Source organism: Lactuca sativa, chromosome 5, assembly GCF_002870075.4.
Source record: "Lactuca sativa cultivar Salinas chromosome 5, Lsat_Salinas_v11, whole genome shotgun sequence".
Taxonomy (NCBI): Eukaryota; Viridiplantae; Streptophyta; class Magnoliopsida; order Asterales; family Asteraceae; genus Lactuca; species Lactuca sativa.
This window is the reverse complement of record NC_056627.2, coordinates 253172695-253180713: the sequence shown is the minus strand read 5'-3', so window position 1 is coordinate 253180713 and position 8019 is coordinate 253172695. Positions and strand designations below refer to the sequence as shown.

Here is an 8019-nt window from a genome sequence, read left to right as displayed (position 1 = left end):
AAGTAAATAATATAATATTAAACTAGCTTATGACCCGCGTTAAACGTGGAAAACGCATAAATAAAATATAAATGTATATAGATATTGCAGAATAATTATAAAAAAATCAGGGTTATTGATATTATTGAAATGTGTATAAAATACACTGAGGTTGGTAAATATATATAGTCGTTGAAGGACCTCTTTGTAAACAATATTTTTTGTTTTATTAGTTGAACGACCTTCATCGCCACAAAGTAACTTCAAACATTTTTTACTTGTGACACCGGAAACAACTACATATGCGCAAAACGGGTCTACGCAAGTATAATCCAACGTTTGACAATGTACTTTCAAAATACATTGTTATTTTATGGTTATATTGCGAAATAGAATTGTTTATTTTAAAAAATAGCAACTTATTTATGTTTATTTGAAATGAACCACATAACACCCCCCCCCCCCCCCCCCACACACACACACACATACATACAATATTAAATATAAAAAAAAAAAAAAAAAAAAAAAAAAAAAAAACTCTGACAAAGAAATATAAAAACATTTATGCTTGATCGATTTAGATATTGTCCATAACTTATTGAAAATGTCAAAATATATAATTGACACACAACTTACTTGTTATTATGAGACGAATTAAACAATTTAAACAAATGATGATTTTTTATTTTTATTTTATGACAATGATAAAATAATGGAAAAATGAATGCTTACTTCAAGACATTTGCGGACGTTTGAGTAAGGTCTATGGTCTTAACTGCTGAGTATTCATATCTTTCATATATATCTATTAAATGGTTATTCAAGATGAAATAAAAGTTCATTGATATTTCTTGCCAATTTAGAAGTATGTTTCGACCACTTTTGCATCAGATAAAAAACATATAGGTTCTTTTAGTATTACTGCAATCCTACTTTCATATAAAATTACTTTTTTTCGCATCAGACCAAATTCGGTGTTTTTAAGCATTATTATCATCCTATATTATACATTCTTGATAGTTTTTAAAAGTTAGTTGCAATTTCTCATTTCTTTTTGAAAGTTTGTTGTTATTTCTTGTTGCTTTTATAAATAAGTTTTAGACTATTTTTTGTATCAAACCAAATTTGAAGGTTATTTTTGCATTATTACCATCGTATATGTTACATTTCATTTTTATTATTTGAATATAGTTTTTGTAGTTCAAAACCGATACGAATATAAAAATAATGACTACATATTAACCGACTCTCTATAATGTATAATTAAAAATCAAGACACTATAATCATAATTTATTGATGTTAGTTAATATGTAATTTATTTGGGGATGAGATTAGTTTTTGGTTACTTATTTGGGAAGTATAATATATATTATGCATTATAAGTGTTTATCTTTTAAATTTAGCATTTGTTACTTTAGAATTTTATTTTGGCTTGAAATAATCATGATCATCCCATATTTATTATTTTTCTTTTCTTGCACCTTTACTTCCTACTGACTTGCATTCACTAAAACAAGATTTAACATTTAAAAAAAAAACAAATATGAACAATAAACTATTAAACTCAATGGATATGCTAAAAAAGACATGAGACTTGCCTTTTGTGAGATCAATAATACCAAATTGAACAACTTTCTGCAAAATAATCTAAGAACCGAAGAAAACCTGATTGCCTAGATATCTAATATCATTATTTAAGTTATAACTTGTTATATGCCGACAAAATTGAAAATTTCAGCCAAAACTCTGTTACATGTCATCAAAGTTGAAAAAAATCATTTAAAGTTAAATGTTGGTATTAATTAAAAAAATTATCTTTCACTTTTTGTTGGATGTATTTTTTTGATGACAAGAACAATTATCAGTCCAAACATAATCCGTAAAAACCATCATGGCCAAATCATAGATCGCTTCATCAAGAAAATAGAATACTACGGTCGTAGATGATAAACCAGTTAGAACATCTTTTTCTAAAAGATCAAGAAATTGACAATTTATTAAAATCTTATCACGCTGATAAAAGTCATAACAAAGTGACATAGATTGAATCGATAGTTTACAATAAATATAAAAAATGAAGCCCTATCAGAGATAGAAAAACCTGAGGATGAGACAAAAAAACATGTAACACTACAAAGTTGCAAACATAAAAAACACATGATGCTAAAAATCTAGAAAAAAAAAACCAAAATTTATACATGGTTGTGAGGTGAGCGTAGAGAACTTGTGTCAGATTCTTTGAGACATTTCGTCAAACACCTAAGGTGTCTGTTCTAATAACCCATATTTTGAATGTAACATGATAAAAAATTCCAATGTTACAGGAAAGTATAGAAATGAACTAAATTAACATGTATTTAGATTATACAAATTATTTTAAACAATGTTCCTTCAAAAATATACTTATTGCTGTTTCATACCTACATACAAAGTTTAATAAAAACAATGTTAACTGTAATTATGCAATTTGATTCTACGATCAACTAAAAATTTTCTATAATACCGTAAATATGATATTCAAGGAAATAAGATTATTCCTAGTTTAGATTCTAACTTCTTAGCCTACTTTTGATATGGTTCATGTATTAATATCTAGAGAAACCGGTAGGAAATGATGTTGATATTAAGTGTTGTATATTGTTGTTACCGATAAAAAACTAAGTTGTAGTTTAAATTAAAAGTTCTTTTTTCATGGTAATTATGTTGCTATAAATTGTAAAAAAAATCACATAACTATTGCAGTTTGTAAAGGTTGTTGAGTATCGAGTCCAAGTTAATAGGCTAAGAATTTAATATGAAAAATTATACAATTTTGTTTTGTTCGACTTAATCTAGACTGAATGACGTTAATCGATTTCATGTAAGTTGTGACAAAGAATATCAAAATATATATGAATACGTATATTTGATACGGGAACAAAAAATAATCGAAAAAAAAAATATAAAAAAGCGAAAGAAGGTACTGACCTTCTAGTGCACAACAATGAAGGATTGAAGCAGATAATGATGATGGAAGTGATAAACAATAAGAATGATGTTGTAGGAGAAGGTCTGAAGAAAAGCAACGATCGAAAATAAGTGTGAGCCACAAATTCAAGGATGAATCATATATGTATGTGATAATTTGGATATGATTTTTTGGTATTAATGGTTTCCTAATAAAAATGTATTTTATATTAATGGTTTGCTAATATAAACGGATTTATATTAATGGTTGATATTTAATGTCTTAATTGAAATGGTTTTCAGTAATATGTTTTTAAAGTTGACTATTTTAAAACCTTTATAACCGAAAATTCAAGATTTAAAATAGGGGGAAATTTATTAAAATTAAATACATTCTATTTCAATGGATTTAAGTTAATTTTGTTTGACAATTGGAAAACTTTTATTGGAATTAAATACATTCCATTTAGGGAAGATGATGTCACAAATTTGATCTAATGGTGGAAAACATAAGATTGAAATGCAATCAATGACCCAAATTGTTTCAGATGATATCATAAGATTTTTGTTTTAATATATATTAAAGATAACATAATTATTGATATGCTTATTTAGTGAGTTTTTTTAAAAAGAAAAAACTAATCAGGTTTAAATTTTGAAGCCAAAAACTATAAATAATGGAATTAAATTATGAACAATATTAATTAGGGTTAATGATGACATAGATCGTCAAAAGATGTCTTGAAGGAGATGCTTGCTTCAGTTTGTAGAGATTTGTGTGAAGCTAAAACAGAGGTGTGATAATTGGAGATGCAAGAAAGAGGCAATATGCAAATTCTAAGAATACATGAGAAAAAGGAACCACCTTATGGTGTTACATTATGTTATGAATACACAAAACATCAATTGAAGTACAACCATTGACATGAAGAAGAAGAAGATTAGGAATTCTGGTTTAAGAGAAAAATAGAGGCGGTTATTCATATTTTTGGCCAGATTTATGGAGAAACCGATACTCATATATAAATAGAATGATATGCTTTAATTGATAACATAATGCTGATTTTAAAGATTCTACAATTAAATGTAATTATGCCCGAATTGTGAAATATATTTTCGAAAGTATGAATAGATTCTATAATTAAAGATTCCATAATTTTATTTAATTGTGATTGAAATGTAATTGGTAAATTTAAAGATTCTATAATTAAATGTTTGAATTCTATTTTGAGAAGATGATGTGATCAATTTGATCTAATGGTGAAAATCATATGATTGAAATACAATCAATGGCCTTGATTGTTTCATTAGTGAATTAAAAGTTCTCTTTTAATAATATTTAGAGATATTAATAATCTAATAAAAAATAAAAATAGTAATTTTATAAATTAGTTTTACAATAAATAAATTAAAATATATGAAAAACAAAAAATATTATAAAGGGAAAGAAAAAGTAAAAATGGAAAATGTCAAAAGACATAAAATGACAATAATAAAAAAAACGAAATAAAATTTGAAGTGTTTATAGTGTTTATTTAACAATAAATTTTGAAATATTTACACTTCTTTATAGTGTTTATTCACTTCAAATAATTAAAAGACGAAAATAAAATTTGAAGTGTTTATAAGTCTTTAAACATTCCAAATAATCAAAAGATGACAATAAAATTTGAAGTGTTTGTACTTTGTAATTCTTGAAAGTTGGTGAAAAAGTAATTCGATTCCATAAAAGGAACAAAATCTTAGAAGCAGTTGCCATTGTAATTTGTAAAGAATCAATGACGACGAAGGCATCGGTAAGTTTTAGAGTAAATTACACGAATGGTCCCTATGGTTTGGTGTAATTTGCGTCTTTGGTCTCTAACTTATTTTTTTAACTCGGAAGGTCCCTACTATTTGTTTTTGTTACGTGTTTGGTCCCTACTGTTTGTTTTTGTTACATGTTTGGTCTCTACTGTTTGTTTTTGTTACGTGCTTGGTCCCTATCTTACATAAAAAAAACTATTATTTAAATAGGAAAAAGTTGTGGGGTAGGTAAGGTAAGGTGAGGGGGTGGGGGTTGGGGTGTGTTTATTTAAATAAATTAAAAAATCAATGGCAAAATAGTCTTTTTAGATAAGACAGGGACCAAATGTGTAACAAAAACAAACAATAGGGACTATCCGAGTTAAAAAAATAAGTTAGGGACCAAACATGCAAATTACCCTAAACCATAGGGACCATTTGTGTAATTTACTCTAAGTTTTAATGGTATTGGTGCAACTCGAAATTCCAGATGGTCTCTAGCCGGAATAACTGCTCTCGTCACCGGTGGTACACGTGGAATCGGCTACGTGGTGGTCGGGGAACTGGCGGAGTTAGGGGCGGTGGTGCACACCTGTTCTCGCAAGGAAGCTGAACTTAATCAACGGTTACAGGAATGGTCGGCAAAGGGCTTCAACGTTACTGGAAGCGTCTGCGACTTATCTTCTCGTCCTCAACGAGAACAGCTTGTCGAACAAGTCTCGTCGCTTTTCAGTGGCAAGCTCAACATCTTAGTAAGTTCTTCTACTTTTGTCCCCACGAAACTTATTTTTTAATTCTAGATCATGTTAACAAATTCAAACATGATTGATTCACCGGTTGCAGTTGATGCAATTAGCTCAGTTTTTGTGAGCGAAAGTTAATAATTTGACAATTATGTGAGGTTTAAGGTTCCAATTAATTTCCGAGTCACGTTCAACCTGATAGGTTTTGGACATGCACAACACAGTTTTGAGCAAACATCATCACTATGAATCGTTGGTTGCTTAATATTGATGTTGGATTAATTAGTAATTCATTCTTGAAATGATGATACGAACTTAATTTTGCACTTTTTATAAAACTTACTTCCTGAGATTTCTTGCATGTAGATAAACAATGTTGGGACAAACATTAGAAAACCTACTACAGAGTTTACTCCAGAAGAGTATTCTATGCTCATGGCTACCAATCTGGAATCTTCTTACCATATGAGTCAACTTTCACATTCTCTTTTAAAAGCTTCTGGAGATGGAAGCATTGTGTTTATTTCCTCTGTTGCAGGTCTAGTTCACGTTGGTGTTGGGTCTGTTTACAGTGCCACCAAAGGTATGATAATGATTGCAAAATTTACATTTATACCACTTTGCTCCACATGACAAAAATGGCACCAAAAAAAAAGGGACAAGAGGGACTCTTTATAGTTTGTGCAAAAGAGATGAAGGTCTTTTTCATAGTCATCATCATCAAAAATAGCATTGGGTTTTAACATGTGTTTTACTTACGCAGCTGCTATGATTCAACTTACAAAGAATTTAGCATGTGAATGGGCGAGTGACAACATTCGGAGTAATTGTGTAGCACCATGGTTCATTAAGACCTCTCTTATCGAAGATGTAATCTTCCTTCGTCTTGCCTTTCTTTTGTTTGTACTCATAGAGACCTGTTTTCAAATCCTATTTTCGATGATAGGGATAAGGAGAGCGTTTCCATCTTTTTTACAGACTAAGAGTTTGATAGTGACTCTCTGTCTTACTTTGTCCTATCTTTTTAGGTGTGACAAAAAATTGCAGTTTTTGTACGTTCCATTAGTTCTTCAGTCTGTTCAAATCCAATGCGTACAATATGATTTGTTATGTTTTTGTTTGTGTAGGTAATTGATAATAAGGAGTTTCTGGATGGTGTGGTGTCTAGAACTCCTCTGAAACGCCTTGGAGAAGCAAATGAAGTCTCATCGGTTGTGGCCTTCCTTTGTCTGCCTGCTGCTTCTTACATTACTGGTCAAACAATTGTTATTGACGGAGGATTTACGGTCAATGGTTTCCTGTGAATGCAACGTGACATCTTTTCTGCTGTTTGAAACAAATAAAGTGTTTGCAAAAATACACTAAACAAAACAGTAGCTATCAGTGAAGTGTTTGGTTTCATTTTGATTTTTGTATGTTTTTTTATATGCATTACTTTTCTCCTTATTAATTAGTACAATATAAATAACAAATTTATGTTGTTTTATATACATTAATCTTTAAAAATTGCTAATAAGATCTTAATTTTCGAGCTACTCACAGTAAATATTGATGACATTAATTAAAAGGCAGCCGCTCTAGTTTATACTTGGGTGAAACATAGGGTAAGAGAAACAATTGTAAATATAAGTGGGTTGATTGGTGTTTGGTGTATATGTCCTCTAAGTTGTTTGTAAAACATTGTGTAACTTCAAACTCTTGTATTTCCCGTTACTTGCTAGGTGGTGTATTTTTTTTCTTTTTTTAGAACAGTAGGAATTTTATTAAAAAAACTAACAAGAAGTTAAAAAAGAACATTACAACAAATTACAAGCAATGGCAAAATCATGTAGTTATGAAGTCGAGCCTATATTAGCTTTGTTACACCTATTCAAAACCCAAAAAAAAAAAAAAAAAAAAAAAAGATTTTGTGACAACGTCATCAAAAATTACTGATTTCTTAGGCAACACCGTTCCAAAAAAATGGAATTACGAATATTCCAAATACACCATAAAGTCGTCATGATCACCACGTCGAAAACTTTCCGTTTGCCACTTCTCCAAGCAAACGAATTAGACCAAAACAATAATGAATCTATGGAAAGATGTTGAGGAAGCTAAACACCCCACCAAATGACAACTCTAGTCCAAAGATCAATCAACTCACTACACCCAACAAACAGGTGATCAATATACTCAACAATAGCAGAACAAACTGGACACAAGATCGAATTCAATAAAATACCCCTATGAGAAAGATTTGCTCGAGTAGGAAGCCCATTTAATCTTAATCTCCAAATAAAGATATTCAACTTAATCGGAACCCAATTATTCCAATAAGTATGGCCACCACCTATAGACAACATACCATTATCAATATAAGACCTAGCTGAAGAGACTGTAAAATGATCAGACGTGTCCAAGAGCCAACCTAACTAATCCGGACTGGAATTAAGTGGTAACCCCTGCATCAAAGTTAAAAAGGTCTCCTACTGGGACTGCTCAATACCACCATGAGGCACTCTAGTCGGATCAACCACCCACCACCGTCACCACCACCCACAACCACCATTACCACCACTCGCA

General features: G+C 30.2%; 1 pseudogene; it reads left to right on the top strand.

Annotated features, from left to right (window-relative positions):
- Positions 1–5201: 5201 nt before the first annotated feature.
- On the top strand, positions 5202–6855 carry LOC111899581 (tropinone reductase homolog At5g06060-like; annotated as a pseudogene).
- Positions 6856–8019: the final 1164 nt, after the last annotated feature.